Genomic DNA, 20,540 nt, shown 5'->3' with positions numbered 1-20,540 from the left:
AATGAGTCGGTTCAGGGGTGCTGGAAATGCTTGGCAGTGATGGTGGAGCAAAGGGACTGGGGAGCAGTCGCTCACCCGGTGCATGAGCTTTATGGCCGAGTAGCTGCAGTGGCAGTCATGCTGAAATCTGAGGCGAGGGAGCGAGGAGATGCGACCGCCCCACCGCTTCCACACAATTACCGACGCCACGGTGTTAATCGACCAATCCCCGTCAAATTGCGATTGCATACTCTGTGCGAGTCTTACGAGCTATAATATTCTTTTACAAAGGGCCTGCGACAGGGCTGAAGATCACGGTCTTCCGCCCCCGGTGCAGGTGCAGCCCGCGACTACGACAAAGTAGTCCCTTAGGACAAAATAAAATTTCTTGTCTGTCTGTCTGTTGTTTACTCCTTTGCGAGTGCGCTTGTCAGGCACGATTCCTGCACTATAGGTACGACTAACGTACAGTCGAACCCGGATATGTCGAATCTGAAGGAGATCATAAAAAAATCGATATATATATATATATATATATATATATATATATATATATATATATATATATATATATATATATATATATATATATATATATACAAAATTTCAAGGCGATTTTACTGCTGTTCGTTATACACAATAATTCGTTATATCTGGGTTCGATATATCCGGTTTCGACTGTATATAGCACTGTATACGTGCTGTGCGTGCAGAGCGCGCGTGTCGGGCGTATGACGATCATCATACGTTTTACGCGCGAGTACGTAAACACCTCTGTCCACTGTATGTCGTCATGCAGTCTTCATGAATAACAGCTCAGAGCTGCCTTCAGCTTTTTGTCTCCTGCTTTGTCAGTATTACCCTCTCAAAGGAAAAATTTGTGTGAAATGAGCTGCGAGTATTTTTTTTTCTCAGGCAATCCGTGTGCCTCGTGGTCGAACGCATCACGAGTAAATACTGCCGCGGTTACCCAGCTGCGCAATTCTACTCATGCGACAAAAATTTTCATCAGGAAGCCAGGAGAAGACTTTGAGTAGAGGGAATACCTGAGTGAATCATATGAACGAGTGAGTGAATATTAAAAAAATAAAAAAAAATGGCAAAGCTTGCACTAGGCCGCGCAAAGCGCGAGACACAGCTAAGCTGGCCGATCGATTGCGTCATAACCTAAGAGACCTAGCATAACCAAGCTCAACTCAGGCATAGCCAAGGCCGAACCTAGCTGCTACCAAGTTCAACCTAGATACAACCAAGTTCAACCTCGACATAGCGCCAAGTTCAACCTAGCTACTACCAGGAGACGCAATCGATCGGCCAGCTACCCGCCGTGGTTGCTCAGTGGCTATGGTGTTGGGCTGCTGAGCACGAGGTCGCGGGATCGAATGCCGGCCACGGCGGCCGCATTTCGATGGGGGCGAAATGCGAAAACACCCGTGGTACTTAGATTTAGGTGCACGTTAAAAAACCCCAGGTGGTCAAAATTATCCGGAGTCCCCCACTACGGCGTGCCTCATAATCAGATCGTGCTTTTGGCACGTAAAACCCCAGAATTTCATTTCATCGGCCAGCTTCGTTGTGTCTCGAGCTTTGCGCGGCCTAGTGCTGAGCTTTGCCTCCCCATTATGACGACAGAAGAGAAGTGAAATTGCACGCGAGAATGATTAGCGGCCACGCAGGCAGGTGTGGAAGACGACGACGATCGACGAAAGTGGGAGCAGTGGCACGAGCGCGTGCCGAGCACGAGTACGTGCGCTAACCGAGGGGCGCCAACGAGCCAGCTGCGGAAGAAGTCGACGACGCTCGAGCCAATGCTGATGATGATAGTTTTATGAAACGCGCACTTTTTACGGCTGGCTTAAACAGCTTCGCTGTTAATAAAATAATAAAAAAGAACAGAATGACCAAGCAAATACTTTTCGGTGGCTAATTCGCTGGCTGACCTGCGGCTCATAGGTCAACGAGTCTCGCTGTTGATTCAGCTGCTGAATGAATATTTGCGGGGCGCGCATCACTGTTTCGCCGATTTATAGAGCTCGTTGTTGCTCTGCTTATTGTGGCGATCGAAACTCAACAGGAAAAAAAAAATCGAGCCGCCATGATCACTACATCCGACGCTATACAAGTGTTCTTGAAACACACGCACACACACGCACATATATATATATATATATATATATATATATATATATATATATATATATATATAATATACAGGCTGTTCCAGGGAACACTAAAATTTTTTAAAGGTTGCCTGTGCCAGATAGCACAATTATATATATATATATATATATATATTGCAGCCTTAAATTCGCAGAGGGGGCCATGGTACCGTGATCAGTCTGTACCAACACCTTTTCGCTCAATCAGCCTCTCTGAGCGCCTTCACAGCCGGTTTGTTCTGTACTGCCTATGCATCGCGCCATATAACACCATATGGGTATCAGCTATACGCAGATATATATCGTGAGCACCTTATACTAGCGCCGATTCATAATGTGACAATGCGCTCAACCTACCGACACGGGCCGCGCAGTGGACGCTCCTGTATTATAGCCAAGTTATTCTAAATACTATCTTTGTGCGTCGCCCTGGTTGCGTGTACGTGTGTGTGCTTTCTTTTTCCAGCATCCCACATCACATCCCTTCAGTTGTCGTGGTTTAATTCATTTCCCTTCTTCTTTTTTTCGGTCTTTTCTTCAAATTTCTCCTACTTCGCCTCAAATCTAAGCAAGAAAGTGCAAATTTAACGCCCTTATAATGGCCTTACAATTACCACACTTCCCCAGCGTTTTCCTTGCTCTCGATGCCCGCTTGGCCCCTTTAGCGCGTCTTTGTTTTGCCGAACTCGCGCGCTCGCAGCTTCGCTTTCAACGAGGGCCCGCGTGTGCCGAAAACAAATCGCGACGAACTTTTGCTGTTGCTTTCACCACGACGCACACGGCCGGTCGCGGCTTCCCCGCGCGAGAGTTGAGGGCGAGTGTGGGAATGAGGCGCGGACTGTTTCCCGCTGCACACTTGTGCGTGCGTTCACATATACGTTCCTGCGCGCTTTTGTGCGTGCGTGCGCCGCTGCCAGCCCGCCGCACCTCCTCGTATATAATTGCGGCACGTATAGTACGCGCCTCGCGTATGGCCGCAGGCACGCGAACAACTTTCCCCAAGAAAGAGCATGTCACTGCTTTGAAATAATAATAACAAAAAAAGAAGAAACACAAAGAAGGCGAAGCGCTCTTGTCAGAGCGATACCATATTACAACGTCGTCGATACAGCCGCCGGGGATTGGTTCTCAATTCGTGCGTTCAGTGTATGTACCTGGCGGGAACCACTGCGCTGCGGCCGCGCGCCACTGTTGGGTGCTGCGCCACATATGCGCACGCGAACATGCGATGAAAGACGCCGCGTGGGCCCCATCTACTTTCTGTTGACCGCGGCGCCAGCCCGTCGAAGACGCTACTGCGCGCAATGCCAAGCACCTGCAGTGTGCGACGTTGCAGCTTATGGACTGGGCGCAAAACTGTGCGTTGGGGCTTGCGATCGATTCAGCGATTGATCTGATGGCATTGTAAGTGTCAACGACTAGCCTCGCCGCCATCTCCGCAACAGCTGATCATGAAGTGAGGACATAAAAGTGACGTGGTAGAGGAAAATAAAGACAATGGCGAGCATTTTAGCTATGACACGCTTGAAACAATATAAGCGGAGTTCAGGGTGCTCACTACCGCGCATATCGGTTAGCTGGCACGAGAACACAAATGACCAACATCCCACATGTGGTGATAGCGTTAACATGACACATTAACGGGCTCAGTGATTCAGAAGAACTTGTTGGCCTAGCCTAGTTGGCCCTTGCTATATGAGACATGTAATTACCGCTAAAGGACGCATACAAGTCACAGACACGGTGATTGATGCCTTCTGCGCATGCGACGATGTGCATATTTATTCTTGGGCCTGTACCCTAGATAAATCAGAAGTGTGCCGCCCGCGTCGTCGTGATTGTTTTCTTTCGTGTCTGACCCGCTGTGTGGCTTAATGCCTGTGGCGTTGCGCGGCTATATAGGGTTCCCTTGCAACCTCAAGTCTGCCGACAGCGCCACTTCTTACCCTGGCGGCGAGCGGCGTCACCATTTATCAGCGCGACTTACCTGACTCTGCCAGAAACAACATTGTCTCCTCTCTTTTTTGCGCACTACCAGCCCCGGAGATATGTATGTATATGTCGAATTTCACGGGCGGGTGTCCGCCCTTCATGTTTTCGAGGCTGTTATGGCACTGAACGGCAGGCGAAATGCAAAAACTACCGTGTGCCATTCATTGCGTGCACGTTACAGTTCCCCAGGTAGTCAAAATGAATTCGGAGTCGCCCACTACACGGCATACCTCATAATCAGATCATGTATTTAGCATGCAAATCCCCAGAATTTATTTTTTGTAATCTTTTTATTTCGTGTATGTGGCTTGTGTGCGTCCTTTTAGCGGCAGTTATATACATCTAACGGTTGTGCTGGCCCATAAAAGCACTTTGCTGAGACGACGTAATGCAGACTCCATACAAAAGCGCTGAGTATAATAGTTAAATAGTTAGGTGGCCAGAAGGACCATCGTCTTTCAACATATCACAGTACGTGAAGGTTGGACTGAAACCATGTATACACCTATGGATGGCCGCGGTACGACAGCCCGTAAGCGATAGCAATGGACAGTTTTAGAAGAATAGAGAATGCAAACGTCTTGCGTACAAAAATCGTTTAGGTCTCAGCAAGACTCAAGCAGAGTTTGCGTTCTTGAGTGCTCTAATAAAGAATTATAAGCTGAGAGCTGTGCCGTCAGCGTTTGGGAGGTTGTCCAATTGTGATGTCACAGCTTTCCCGCAATACGTTTTCTTGCCTTGGCGTGGAACATCGCGCGCGCGCACGCGCGCGCACGCGCGCGCACGCACGCACGCACGCACGCACGCACGCACGCACACACACACACACACACACACACACACACACACACACACACACACACACACACACACACACACACACACACACACACACACACACACACACGCGCGCGCGCGCCCGCCCGTGTGACATTTCGGGTCCATTGGAACCAACGTTCTACGGCATAGACTCCCCACGATAGCTGGAAGCCCACACAAAAGGATCTCGATCGCGAAGTGATCGCGAAGTCACGGCCGAGGACCCGACCGAACTACGTCGATTAGGAGAAGCTTGCATATTTTCTGCCTTCATCTCCATGAAGTGTTCTTCTCTATTTTTTTTTTGTTTGTTTGTTACTGCCATTCTCGTCCCCTGGCCATTAATCGATTAATCTTTCGCTCAAGGGCAAGCGGCGTGGTTGAAAGAGCGGGAGCTAGTTGACCAAGTAGAACAAGCGCGATCTTCCAGCCCCTACCAAGTGTAAACATTTAAGTAGCGGTACAGCTCTATGCACATTAGCATTTTTGCACTTGTGTCATGTTGACAATAACAGATGGCAGTCTACGCAGCGTTACGGGTTCGAGCACCTGAGCTGCCACCGCAGCGAGCGAATTTTCAGAATGCAATGCTCGGCTGTGGCAACGTCGTCTTCGACGAGAGGGCGACGTAGACAACCCATGCGTGGCATCGAACTGACTTTACCGTGAAGACTGTTCATACAGAGAGCGGAACCGAACAGGGCAATAGTAGTGGGTGTTGGGAGTGGGGGACACTACTAATGGTGCAGTGCGAGGTGTTGTGGCAACTGACAAGACAAGCTCGACGCCTCGCGCCTTTGGTGTCAAGTCTAGACTGATCACGCTTGACTTGAACCCGTTAACTGTCTCTGGCAGAGTGACGTCACTTTCAGGTAGTGCTCGGCAGACAAAGGCGCAGACAGCGCGGGAGCACTCGAGACTTTAGGCTGCGTGATGTTGGCGAAGAACTCTGGTTTGTGGCGATGTCGCCGCGGTGAGTCGGCAACATTCGATCCTCACGACGCTAGCAGCTCGGCTGTGACGATGCCGGCGCTCTGGCCAAGTTGCGAAGCCGACCGTGAAAGGAAGCGTGCGGCCGTCGCGTGAGCCGTGACGCCTCGGTTCCTTTTTTCTCTTCTCGCTGGCTTTTCTTTTTCTCTCCCTCACATACCGTCGGTCACACGCAGGGCGCCGATCGGCTCGCAACAGGGAACCCTTTTCTATTTCAGTCTCACGCCCCCAAGCACGTCCTCTGTCTCTTGCTACCGCTGACGGTGGTGGATGCTGGGAGGTGTGGTGGCTGACGCCACTGGCCACGTGTAAAACAGCGTTGAAAGCTCCCTGTTCATGCTTCCCTTCGCGTTGTTTAAGTTATTCGACTCCCTCGCACTTTCTGCCGGGACGGGCGGGTCATGCCTTACACGCAGACGACTCGTGATTTTTTTTTTTAATTTATTTGTTTAGGTGTTGCGGATGCTAGGTCAGTTTCTCGAAAGTATACTCCTGCCGCAATCGGTGGACCAGAGTGGAAAAGAAAGAAAAGCATTGCAAACTCTGGGACGGGAAAAAAAGAAAAAAAAAAAGAAGAAAGAAAAATGTTAAAAGACCTTCACCTCATTGACAAGGAAAAAAAGGTCTTCGAGGCGATCATGTGGTATATGGCGGGCTCAAGCACGCACGTACATCTTCAAAGAGTCTGAATCTTGACGCGCAGAATGGTATTTATTGACTTTACTGTCGTGAACTCGGCTTTCTGCGAGCGCGCAATCGAGAACATATTGGGGTGAAGCAAAGAATAAGACGCCAGGGCCAGAGGCGCCAGCATGCAACGCCCCCCTCCCCTCCCTCATAGGAAGAGAGAGAGAGAGGGAGAAAAAAAGAAAGAATGTTTTGCTTCATGCGTCGCATTTTTGACTGCACTTCGAGTGACGAAAGAAGGCACACGTGCGTGCGCGTAGCCAGCATACCGCAAGCTTTGCACAATCAGCACGTATATATAGGTATATATTTAACCGCCTTGGCGGAAGTCGTATGGCGTGTGCGTACTTCCCGTACGTGCCAAATGTTGTGAATTTCACGTAAAGGAAACGTTTTCGGAGGTTGGTTTGCGAAGCTCTTAGTTTTTTTTTTTTTTTTTCTAATAAACGTTTCTCTCTCTCTTACAGTGGGAAAAGAAGACCATACGCGCCACCCTCGCCCCGGCCCACATTTTGTTCAGGCCCGCTGCCAGTCGCTCTTTTTGTGGTGCAAACATTAATTCATGCATATATGTTGTGCATTAAGCGCCAATGTTAACGTGGTACGAAGCCATGCAACGCCTGATTATACGAATAATATACAGCAACGTCAAAATCAGCGCGCGCCAAAACCACGTTATAATTACGAAACAAGCCGTAGTTTTGGGTTTGGGGACTCCGGGTTAATTTTGACCTCCTGGAGTTGCACGGTACACGGGCGTTTCGCTCCCATCGAAAAGCGGTCGGGATTTGATCCCGCGCCCCCCTAGGGCTTAGCAGCGCCACACCACAGCACGCGAGAAGAGCAAACAAATGGCGGAGTATATACACAGAATGCAATGGACACCAGAGCGGCTCCAAGAAAAGTTTTCGTAGCTAATTACTCTCGCGTACACGGATCGGGTCAGTAGTGAAGCTTTACAATTTGGTCACAGAGACAGCTGGAAGGGCGGGGAAAAGGAAAATGGACATCGGAGACCGAACAGCGAATCGGGGACAACGAATTTCACACGCGTACGCCTTATCGTTCGCAGCCCGCGGCCGGCAGCCTGATGTGAGAGAAAACAAAAGGTTGGCACTGGGACCCACCGCGGTATCTGTCTTCCAAGCGAGACAAACGACGACGATGCCGTCGTCACTCTTCAACGACCGACGACGCCCGTTCTCCGCGCCCTTCCTGCAAACTTTCGCAGGGGCACCGCTTCCTGAAGAACGAAGCGCTATCGAGGACCGTGGCACGGTTTCGCGCCCCGACCGAGAGTTTTCGCCGGCCACGCATCGCTTCCTGTCAGGGAATTACTATGCAGGCGCGGTGCTCGCGAGGTACCACATGGTTGGCGCTTCAGTCCGTTCGCTGGCTCAGTGGTATAGCAACGGCCCCCTCTGTGCACGCGCGGCTTTTGCAGCATTGGCGGAAATGCCATGCTTAGGCCAGCGGGATAGAGCAATTTGTGGTCAGACTCTCATTGCTCGTGGAGCGTAGCTTTGCCGCCTTTCGCGCTTCCACGCGATGTGGGATTGTAAATGTAATGAATGCAATGCATATTCGTACAAAAGTGACCCGGCCCATCGAGCCCTGCTAACATTTGTCAACGATACTGACTTGGCCTCCCGTTTATAGACATTATTTGTGTTTTTGTTTTGTTCTGTCTCCGTCATTTCTTTTTTTCCTCTTTTCTTTCCTCCTATTTTCATTCCCTCTATTCCCTCCTCCCGAAAGAGTAGGCAGGCGTTGTGCTCCTCTCGGTGGCAGTTGTCAGCTTGCTCCCTCCCTATTTCCTTCGGGTCCTTGTGTGTATATGTGTACAAACCAAATAATAATAATAAAAGTGAATGTATTCACCTTTACGTGAATACTGGTGGGGAATAAAAGGAGGTGTGTACAGCGACAGTGTCTCCGCTGTCCAGCTTCCTCGATGACACACACACACACGCACACACACACACATGTACATATCAGTGAAGCGTCGACTCACAGGATCCGGCAGTGAAATAGTTTAAAGAATAGAGGCATCTAAGAAAAAATAATGCGATTTTAATGACGTTCCGGCCGCGGGATCGGCCAAGAGTTTTCGGATGAAGCACGGTCCCGCGGCCGCAACGTCAGTAAAGTCGCGTTGTTTCCTACGTGCTTCTCTTGTTTGAACCATATATATATATATATATATATATATATATATATATATATATATATATATATTGAATTATCTTGTGAGTGACATGCTGCGCCGAATGCTCTTCTGCCATAGGATCTTGCAGGACAACGCAGTTTTTCGGACAAATGCAGCTTGAAATTGTGCTGTCGAACTCCCACAGTATTCAACACCTCGGCTTGTCATTTTGCACGGAGCGGATGTATTCCTTCTTTTCCTCCCAGGTGTTCGTTTCTGTCAAGCCGAAGGAACTCTTACGCTTCAGTATTGTTTAATTTGTCGTTTCTTCCGCTTTAAAATGACATATATGAGCTGGAAGAGATAGAGGTTGACGTGAAAGACTTCGCATCTACAATAGACAGATTCAGATTACGACGCCTTGTCATCTCTCTGTTGACACATTTATCAGCTTACCACGTTGGTAGAATGAAATGATGACAGGATAAGGATTATACTGGACCATTTGAACTTGCGGCACAAGTGGCGCAGTCGTATACAGTTTAGATGTAAAAAACTGTTGCACTTAGAGCACGCGCTCGAAATCCTGCTCTGCCGGTTTTTTTTTTTTTTTCCAAGCGGGATTAAAAGTGGCGGAAGGAAATTCGAGGTGATGGATCCGAGTGTCCCACCACCAGGATGGCCACAAGTAGTCCAGCACCACTTCATCAGCATTCTGTGGCTACCGAGGTGCGCGGACGGCGCTGTTCCGTGGCAACCCTTATTCAAACAGCGCCCCCCACGGAGATCGACCTTTTCGCTTCGGGTTGTTTTCCCTGTCTTGGGGCGACACGAGAGAGATGCGATAAAGTTTAACGGGGGCAGTGCGAGTCGGCGAAACGATGAAACCTCAGCTTCGCCGAAGCTGCACGATGGCTGCTGCTTTTTTTTTTTTTTTTTTTCTCGCATGCCATCTACTGCTTTCGGGCAGCGAAACCCCCAGTGGTACCTCGAACACAGCACCCGGCTGGTCACGACGAACGGTGCATGCGTGCTCTCATAATCATGAACATGAACATAGTAAAAGCAGCAAGAAAAAAGAAGACAAAAAAAAAAAAAAAAGAAGAAGAAGCAGAGATGCGAGAGCGGCCGCCGCTAATGACGCGCGCTCTTTACTCCTGCGGTCGAACACTTACGTGGTCGCATTGCGGGAAAGAGGAACACTCCCTCGGGTGCTCGGGGCACGCGTGAATGTATTCAATATGTGCCTGTGATGCGCGTTTCAGCGCGTATATGACGTGCGTATATATTGCGCGGATCTTATTTTTGGCCTAATCGACAACGAGTGCGACTTGTCCCTCGAGAATGTATCGGCGCGGGCCCGTAGCACGAGGAAACGCGGCGCAGCGGGGGCACAAAAGGAGCGCCCCGCCTCCAGTCATTAAGGCTGCCTCCGCCTCGCGTCGCGACGATGCGAAACCGAGCTATGCATTCGATCTGTCGCCGTCGTCTGCGGTTATAAAGGTCTACCCACCACGCGGCGCCAATGACGTTTTTAGTGTTTGCGTGTCCTTTTTCGCGGGCTCTTCCTGTCTCCGATCCTGAAGCGAAAGCGCTCTTGTGGTCACGAGGCTGCGGGTTGGGAGGAGGGCACACTGCGTGAGGTGGATCTATAGTGCAGAAAAAAAAAAAAAAGCTAGCTTTTAACCTGGCTGAGCATGCGAGCACGACATCTGCATGTTTCTTTCTTCTTTTTTTTTTCAGTAAGTGACCATAAGGAAGTTTCGATCCGATGTGAAACTTGCTGGTGACTGTATTAATGGTGTGCCACTTTCATTGAAGTTCTCAAGGCTATATAAGATGACAGGCATTAACCCCTGTATTCAGAAATGCGCCTCAACTTGAAGCCCACGCTTGACTCGGTTAAAATAACACCTGACGTGAACGCGCCGAAGGAAACGCAATGAGCGTCTTGGGCACGTTCACGCCCGACTTCATCTAGATCAAGTCAAGCATGGGTTTCAAGTTAAGGCGCATTTCTGAATACGTGGGTAAGTGTGCCGGGGAAAGTGCCCTTAACGATGCGGTATATCAGAGTTGCAGGTTACGGAAGGATAAAAAGAATAAGAATAACAATGTGTTTTCCTCGGGGAACTTCGTCGTCCCTCGCCTTGCCAAGAGAGGGAGAGATGCCATAAGGGAAATCAGGGAGGCTAATTAGGCTGAGCCCGGTTGGTTACCCTGCACTAAGAAAGGGGGAAAGGGGACTGAAAAGTGAGAAGGAGAATTTTGCACTTTGCACGGACACACATCACAATGAAACATTCATCGCTCACTTCATCACAAGCGGTCATACAGGCTGGTGCGCTTCTAGAAGTGCAGCAGCGGTTTTGTGGCTTTGCACATCGCAGACGCACCAGGCTACGGTCCCATAGATCTTCGCTTTTGTAAAAAGCCTGTCATCTGAGTACCCAACGCTGTCCAAAGGGCAAGTCTCTCGTTTTCGTATGTTGGACAGTCACACAGGTGGTTTCTACTATTGGGACAAGCACGTGTATCATTATCATCATCATCATCATCATCATCATCATCATCATCATCCTATATTTATGTTCACTGGAGGATGAAGGCCTCTCTCAGCGATCTCCAATTATTCCTGCCTTGCCCTGGCTGATTCCAACTTGCGCCTGCAAATTTCCTCATTTCATGACCCCACCCAACTTTCTACCGTCCTCGACTGCGCTTCCCTTACCTTGGCACCCATTCTGTAAATACGAGTATAATGGTCCGCCGGTTATCTGCCTTACGCATTAAATGGTCTGTCCAGCTGCATTGCTGGTATATAGTTTCATGGTAAACACGGGGTATACAGCTCAGAGATAGAGAGAGAGAGGGAGGGAAAAAGTTTAGCAGTTTGATTGCCCACGGATGTATGTATCGATTGTGGATTCAGTGAAAAATAAAATAAAAGGTGTACTACTCTATTTTGGTAGACAAGGTTCAAGTGACAAGAGATAAAACCAGTTGACAAGGCTCCAAGTCAGAACAGTAACGTCGTATAAAACGTCACGTCATGCCATGTGTCTCCTGCATGCAGCAAGCAATGACGAAGCACTTGTGCGTCGCTGTACGACGCGCAAATGCTTCGTCTTTGCTTGCGGTAGCTGTGACTTTGCGTGCTGTGACTTTGAGCCTCCACAGTGGCGGTCTTATTATTATTATTGTTTTACCCCTCGTATGCAGAATACACAGTGCCGTACTAGGTCTACCGCAGAGATGCAAGCGGATCGCCACGTGAGCGTCGCGTGCGCTTTGACTGCAGGCATCACCGGGAGTTTCGCAAGCACATGGCTTGCGCGGACGCGCGCGCGTTAGCCAATTCACGGCGAAGGCTCCGCACTCCGCTGACCACACCATTCATCGCCGCTTCCTCGAGTGGCGCGGCACACGCAGTGGCCACGGCCCACATTTCTGAGCCAGGATTTCGCGCCAGCACCATTGTCTCCAGTCGCATTAGCGCCACTAAGCGTGCGCCAGAGGTCGTTCAGGTGATGCGCGTTGCACAAACACGAGAAGCGTTAGCGTTTCCAGTGAGAGTCTAAGATGCTCACATATTATGTTTTGCGTTAAATTCTCGCACGCCGCAAATTCAACGGCATCGTGCATGCCTTCGTAATACGTATGTACGCAAAGAGGGTGTTCGACGAGTGCACGCATACACAAGAGAGCCCCTGGAAAGCTGTGTGAAGTAATTCACCTGGAATGTAACTATAAGACTGCCGTCGCGCTGTGAGCGAAGTCGACGACATTTCACTTAATTCAAAACCATGGAAATGCATAATTTACTCCGCATGTAAGGAAATATTGCAGTAATACGGCGTCGCCGTGGAGGCCAGTTGGCATGGCTTCTGTGCGAGCGATATGGGACATTGCCAGATGAAATAAAGTACCACGAACAACAGCAGTGTGGTGACGCATTGGAGATTATAAGTTAGCTCGTGTTTTTTTTTTCTCGAAAAACAAATAGTAAAGACCTCATGGTAGTATACCGTTGACTGCGAATACATGACGCGCACCTTTCAGGTTGCCTCTGCGCATTGGAGCCTGATGAATGCGGTAACACTTTCGGTTACGAGGCAGAGTATATGCTTACTTGCACCTCATCTCGCCACCGCGCGGAAGTTCCATCATGGTTTGAATCCACTTGGCTTTCGACTTCTTTCGCGACGCTGTCGCGTGCATACGTGCATATCAAAGGCGCGAAGGACTCGCAAGTGACGGCATGCACACAGAGGCCAACGGCTCACTAACCGGATCGCTCGCAAGAGTGAAGACGAAAGCGAAAGGTAAGCGGCGCATGCACCGCCTGAGACAAGGCGACGAAGTGGCGGGGGAGGGGCGAATGGGGCAGCCCGCCAGTTACGCCACCAGCAGGGTAAACATCCGCTCGTCCAAAACGCACATAACCGCGCGCGCGCGGTCGTCGTCGTTTCGCGAGCTGCATGGCCCCGCAGAGAGAGAAGCAGCGCCCATGAAGAGACGACGTTCGGCTCAACACTCCCCACCCGGCCCTTTTACATGTTGTCGCAAGGTGGAATGCCTCCTCGCGCGTGTGTGCTTTCCTCCGCAGAGCGGCTCGTGAATGCGTCTGGAAGTGCGAGGTGCAGCGGCAGACAGGTGGAGACGAAGGATGGAGAGGGCGAGGGGGTCTTGTTTCTCGTGGTATCTGGTTTGAGTCGGTCGGCCACCCCATGACAAATATTCCCTTGACCCGCTCAGACTTTTTGCGCCCGCACCGACAACATCCGGCGGTAGCGGCATGTGCACACGGAAGGACCCGTGAGGCGCCGGCCGCGCAGATATCCCAGGTGGGGGTAGCAGAGCCGGGGAAGAGACGTGTATATACGGATGATTGGCAGTGCCCTCATTGGAGGCAGTATGTTGCCCTTTAGTGAACGTGCAGTATGTCTCGGCGCTGCCTGAATGTTTGAAAGGGTAAGTTACGGCGCGTGCACTAGCCGCATTGTCGCAGCAGTAGATTATGCACACTCCACGGATTGATTGAGAAGAGGGCGTCCTTGAACTAGCGTTTTGATTGAAGTCCTTCGAGCGTCGTCGTCTACAATAAGGATCCATGTCTTTGCGCACATCCCGTGGTATGGCAGATGCACAGCTCCACTTTAGCCACGTACTTCTTGTGCTGTGGTGTTTGCGCTGAGTGAACAAAATATGGCCGCAAACGTGTTCGATTCGAGTACCACGTTAAGTGATTGAGTCTGCAAGGCATGATAAAATTATGGCGGCCAGAATCGGCTTGAACCACTGACCAAAAACCAACACGTAACTTTAGAAATACTCCACCAAAGGCCAAGACAGAGCGAGAGTAGGCAGGAATGCTAACACGATAAAGTGTCCGGTTGGCTGCCCTACGTTTAGCCCGGGAAAGAAAGAAAATGGGAATAGGAAGACGAGAGTGAGAGAGAAAGGGGAATGCCAAGTGTGACTTACGATCCTTATACCGGGTATGTCTCTAGTTTTCACTGCATTGCTCTAAAGTACCGAAGTACAGTATGCATTCAGGGTTACGTCATCTACTCACGAATCAAAACACTGCTCAGAAGGCATGTAGTGCGGGAAAGACGGAGTGAGTTTAGGGTGAACATTGCTGCATTTTTAAAGCTGCAGTTTTAGTTTGTCGATTGGTATTATATTCTTGAGAGTAAAATATGTGTACAAAAGAATGTGTGGCCGGCCGTATCATATCTTCCGTTCGATATGTTCCTGCGTATTATGCCTTTTTTCATTTTCCTTAAACGGGATAATTTACGTTTGCACTAACGCGTGGTTTTGAGCCACGAGCGCGGTACCACTGCTGTGAAGAACTCTCTCTGGTTAATTGCAGCTGCAGCTGGAATTCTTCAACGTCAGCCGCAAGAGTAACAGTGTTAAAGCACACTGGGGGGCTAGTTTGTGCGTCGATTGGGAATGCAATGCAGTGCCGCAAATTACAAGGAAGGAAAATCAGGACGAGAGTTAAGCTACAACTGAATCTTTCTTTTAAAGGGTAGATGGCTGATAGGACACAAATATGCAAAAGAAAAAAAAGGAAGAAAGCAACTGCGCAATAAAGTTGCGCATAACACACATGATACAATCTACACACCTCACCTACCCATGCAAGCGTCCGTCACACATAACACGCCGTGGATAATGCCAATATTGACTCGCTGGCAAAGCCTTCGCCTTCTTTCCTCATGCGGTGGTAGCCTTCGTAGATTCCTCTAAATATACGCTAAGAGAGCCTACGCGGAACACAGGTGCCCTGAAATTGGTGTGTGCTTGAGCACCACCGACTGTTAATGTTAATGATTACCCTCTAAAGGCGAACGCCTTGCCCCACGCGCAGAGACCTTGTGACGCCGGTAGCGATACTGGCACACAGCGCACAACATCCGGGATGCATCGTCGGTCGCTCTGCCGTGTAACACAGCTGCTGTCGTAATGGCGTGCAAGTCCTGCGCGCCCAACTTGCTTGCAAGCACCGCGAGCCTTGCGGTGCTGCGCGTATAAAGCACGGATATGCGCTCCTCCCGCGGTGTGTATGCGCGCATCTCCGGCGTTCCCTTGACCCATCCCGTTACAGTATGCACAGTCGCTGTGACGCGCTCAGTCACCGCTTGCATACGGAGAGTGAACGGACGGGAGCGATGAACGATCGACAGCTCACGAAAGACGCTCGCATTATACGGCACGCGCATTGCAACACGGCGTGGATGGCGCAGTGTGCAGCACCTTCAATGAGTGACGTCCTTATTGCGGAGATGTCGAAGTCATGTGCTTGGCTATGCGGTTACTGAAAGTGCGGTGTGTACAGACGCTAATAGGGGGCGTCAAATACCGCGGTTGTTTTTTGTAGTTTTGCTTGGTACCGTTACGTAAATGCAAAGTAGATTAATATGTATAAATTTCAGTCATTTAGCTTCCTTTAGCAAATCCGTGAGAGCTCTCGGAAATGTGCACGCTAACAGCACGTCTTTTTTTTTTAACTTTCTCTTTTTGTCTGTTCTAACAGTTGCGAGACTTGTCAGAACATGTAGTTGTATTTATTGAAAGCCTAACGTCCTACGAGGATCGCCAAGCTTTTAATAAAGCTCTTGAGGTAGCCATTTGTCGTCACTGCACCACGGAGAAGACGTGTGTACACGACTAAAAACCTAACGACTGTGCAACCTGTCCAACGAACAGAAATTCAGCTCTGCAGATCACTGCAGCTTACTCGCGTCGCGAACGCAGTCCATTCGATCAGTTCAAAAACGTCTGCAAAATGCGTCTGCAGACATATCGAAGACGCATTCTAGCTGCAATATATGTTTTGTATCTTTTCTGCATAGCTCGCTCCTCGCCTCTTCCAGGCCAGAATTTATTGCAAGACCATATAGTATATATATGCATATAGAGCGTTTCAACGAAGGCTTTAAGTAACTAATCTGGATGATGATGATGATGATGATGATGATGATGATGATGATATGTGGGGTTTTATGGTGCAAGCGCCAATCATGACGAAATAACGCCACGTAAGTAACTCTGGGCTTTATTTATTTATTTATTTATTTATTTATTTATTTATTTATTTACTTATTTATTTACTTATTTATTTATTTATTTATTTATTTCTGAGTTTTTTATTTGCTTTTGCTGAATATTTTGTCCTCCTCATATATCTATTCAAGCGCCTCATCTGAAGGAGGAAGCCCTGCATATCTCGTATACAGCAGGGCTGAGACTTTCAGCTGTCATTAATCTCATTCTCTCTCAACCTCTTAGAGTGATACACAGCTCAAACGCTCGGAAACACTGTCTCGAAAATTAAAGTTTATTTCATCATCTCTCTGTCTCTCTCTAAAGTAAATCGTAAACACAGTGCATGAGCAACCAATAGGTTATTTTTTCTTCGACAAACTATTCGAGACGGCGGACATCGTGGGTGATGCGATAATTACTCGTTAACTCGTTAAGTGTACTCAACTTTGCTGATTAACAAGTTTTGTTTATTTGCTTTAAGAAGCATAACAATCGCAACAACTGAAGCCCGTCAGTGTTCAAGGCACGTCCGGCTGGTTGAAATTCTGAGCTAATTATTAGATATCCGTTCTGAAAATGTACCAAGTTATCTATACTTGTGTTCCAGGTAGTTTAGTAACGCACTGCGCATAAGGAAGGCTTTGTGGGAAAAATTAAACGCCAGTGCATTGCACCGCATGTTTGCGGATGGACATATCGATACACGGTGTCGGTATTTGGTCAAACAAAGCTGCGATATTTTAAGACGGCCACGGCGGCCGCATTTCGATGGGGGCGAAATGCGAAAACACCCGTAAACTTAGATTTAGGTGCACGTTAAAAAACCCCAGGTGGTCCAAATTTCCGGAGTCCCCCACTACGGCGTGCCTCATAATCAGATCGTGGTTTAGGCACGTAAAACTCCATAATTTAATTTAATTTTAATATATTAAGAGACGCTCGGGCGGAGCAATTGCCGGCCTTGATCGCCAGGCTAAACCCACCTTTTGCTACGACCCACCACCACCATCGGTATTCCAATTCAGTCCACATGCCTTGAGCGCTGACAGGCCTTGATTCTGCAATTGCAACATGTTCCCTAAAACAGCTATTTAAAAGGTTAATTAATTAACTGGAGATTATTAAGAAACTTATTAGTGATTATTGCACAATTTCTGGCATCCGCTGGCGTGAATGATGTGTTGTCGAAAGAAAAACGATAACTCCATCTGTACTGCGCTGTCTTCTTGTTCTTTAATCATTACTCAGTCATCACTGAAACCCCCGGTATATATTGTCAGCGTAGAACGGCCATCCTCAAAACCAACGGGGGCCGTTCGTGAGAAGATTTTATCATCGTTGCATAGCGATGGCGCTTAGATAACGAGCTCGTGCAGCTCAGAACACGTTTATACCCCCCCCCCCCCCCCTCCCTCGTTTCTCCTTTTCCACTCTTAGCGGGGTTGAGCGAAACAGCTGTAGAAAGCTCCCGTATTTAAAAAGCCAAAGATGACGGCACCGGTTAAAATATTCAGTAGGAAACGAGCCGGAGGATAATGCCGTACAACGTTTTATTACTTTTCTTTTGTTTTTCTAACCCTCAGTAACGACCGTACAGGATGACTTCATGCCAGCCTCGTCGAGAAAGAACAAAAAAAAGCAGCCGGACTCTCGCAGCTCTGGCGCCTTCGTCTTTAACGGACTGCTGCCGGATCGGGCATATCGAAAACCAGCCCCAACGCGGAGCGCCGGCTTGTCGCGATGCGGAAACGCGACAAACTGGATCGGTCAGTGAAGTCTGGTTTGGTGGACAGCTATTGCGAACGTGGTCGCCCGTGGGCAATGGCCCCCACCAGCCCGAGGGCTGCCTCCGGCCCGGGGAGGAGAGCGCAGTTCTCTGACCTCTGGTCGCATGCTGCGCACTATCGGCTATCGAAGGCGGCCCTGGGGTTTTTCCGCGGTGCTCAGTTGAACACTTAGCCGTGCATGCATGGGATGGCACGCGAGCGCTGCCAGCGCATAAGCTCAGCTATAGATGACATCATGCCTTTATCTTGCATGCACTAAATCGCCTTCATATTGTGCTCAATAAGATGAATCCGCCATCGCACCAAGTGTCCACGAACTAAGAGGTATTTGTAAGCTTCACTGCGAGTGCACGCGCGCCGCCTGCACAAGTTGTCCCCTCGTTTACGTTCGTGAAGGTGAAGAAATAATGCATTGAAACAACAACAGCCGCAGGCAAAGGAATGGCATAAGAAGGCACTCTATAAACGAATACTAGACTTACGAGACGGTGACGGTCGTGTTGATGAAGATAATGGTGAATGGTGATGATTTCACTGAAGATAAACAAACACTTCGTGCATGCATGCTGCCCAAGTCTCGCCGTGCAATGGCGGTAATTAGACCCCGCTCGCTGCGAGAGGACTTGTAATGAACGTCCTGTGCACTCTTTTATGGGCCAATTTGAACAGTATTGCGAAAACGATAGAACGCGGCGCACAACATTCGTGCAACCTTGAAACAACGGCATCTCTCATGCCAATTTCAGATTGCAAGCATGCTTTACTTATGCAGGGCCGCGATTTTGTAGCGATGCCTTCCGCTCGATTATATGCCACTTTTATCATCAACCGCGTTCACGGCCGGCTGATCGCTTTGATAACGCGGGTGGGACGTCGCTCTAACCACTGACAAAGCGGGAAAAGTGCGAAAAGGAATATAATCGGAGAATTAATCGCTACAAAATAGCGGCCCAGGTACGCCCGATAGCTATATAGCGCTGTAGTACAAACGACACATTCGCACTATCAGTTTTAATATTGTGTGAAGTTTGGCAGTTTTAAACTGCGCCGCGGCGAATCGAAAAGTAATTAATCTCAGTGCACAGAGTGGAATATCACGTGATGTAAATAGGATATGTTTATTAAAAGACAAGTAAATAAATAAAGATGAGACGCAGCGACGGCATGGCATCTCCTGACGGAGATATGGCTTGTGGGTCCCAGAAAGAAAGGGCGCACTGCCAAAATATTTTCGTCCGTTTTCTCTTTCCGTTCAAGGCACGTACGGTGCCGAGGTGAGAGTGCTTGAACTCAACCCGAATGCAAATTCCGCGCGCGACGTTTAAATTTCTACGAGTCGCTGGGAAAGTCCCTACTGATTCCGCTGGTTACGGGTCGTCACACGATTCCTTCCCTTCTTTCCTCGCTTTGCGTTTTACTTCTCGTCGACCATCGCCTTCTTCTTCCGAGATAGAACACATACTTCCTTTCGTTTCTTGCTACTTCTTATTTTGTTCTCGCAACTGCCGTATACTGCTGCGACAAATTTATAGCGCGTCTGCTCGGACTCGACGCGGCGCGCATCGGAGTCAGCCGCGAATTCCAAGAAGAGAAGAAAGCCTTGAACCCCGGTGACCGACCGACCGACCTGGCGAGGGCGGCTGAGAATCCATCGCCGCGTGTCTCTTCGCGTGGCATGGGACACATGTTATTGGCGACAGCCGCGTCGCCCGCGACATGCATGCGCCACCGTCATGCACGACGCGGCCCTGCGGGGCAACGCCAACGTCCTCCCGCCATTCGTCAGCGCGCGGAGACAGAACCGCGATCTCCGAAGGTGACTCGACTACTCCTTCTCCCATGCGAGCGACGAGGGAGAAGACCTGCGCCCAGAAACAACCACGCGCGAATACGCTGCGTATAGAGAGAAGCGCGTTTGTTTGCGCGCCTCGAGCGACAACGCCCGGCAACCATTTTGTATTCTGCCCCACGCTGCCCTTCGCTCCGTGCACAGGAAAGACGCGCCGTGATACCATACAAGAACGGCGCGAGGCAACAGGACAGGAGGCCACGTTAAATGCGCATGCTGCGTATATACACGCTGGCGTGGGACGTCTCGCTACTCAGGGCGCGAATATCATGGCCATAGTTTTCGGACACTGTCCATATATATGTAGCGGAACGGACGACGCTGCATTGCAGACACATGACCTGCACGAGTCACGTGTCTTTATCGTGGCCATGAGTGCCACGATAAGTCACGCGGCTACAGAGGCATGACTTCAATGATCAGCCGTGGTTGCATGCTCCTGAACTTTATCGCTTTGTAGCAACTTAGTAATCGGTCGGCGCCTTGACTGTGATCTCATCCAATTACGAACAAAACTGCGCGAGTCGTTCTTGCCTATGAATTCAAGCCCATATGCTTGGCGCGGA

At 49.3% G+C, this 20,540-nt stretch overlaps 1 protein-coding gene across 3 annotated transcripts in view; it reads right to left on the bottom strand.

The window, feature by feature from the left end:
• LOC119436359 (Ig-like and fibronectin type-III domain-containing protein 1) overlaps positions 1-20,540 on the bottom strand; it is a 225,299-nt gene that overhangs the window by 57,491 nt on the left and 147,268 nt on the right. The window lies entirely within an intron of this gene.

This window comes from Dermacentor silvarum, chromosome 1 (assembly GCF_013339745.2).
Source record: "Dermacentor silvarum isolate Dsil-2018 chromosome 1, BIME_Dsil_1.4, whole genome shotgun sequence".
Classification (NCBI taxonomy): Eukaryota; Metazoa; Arthropoda; class Arachnida; order Ixodida; family Ixodidae; genus Dermacentor; species Dermacentor silvarum.
Note: the sequence above shows the minus strand (reverse complement) of the source record. Positions and strands in the feature narration are given on the sequence as shown.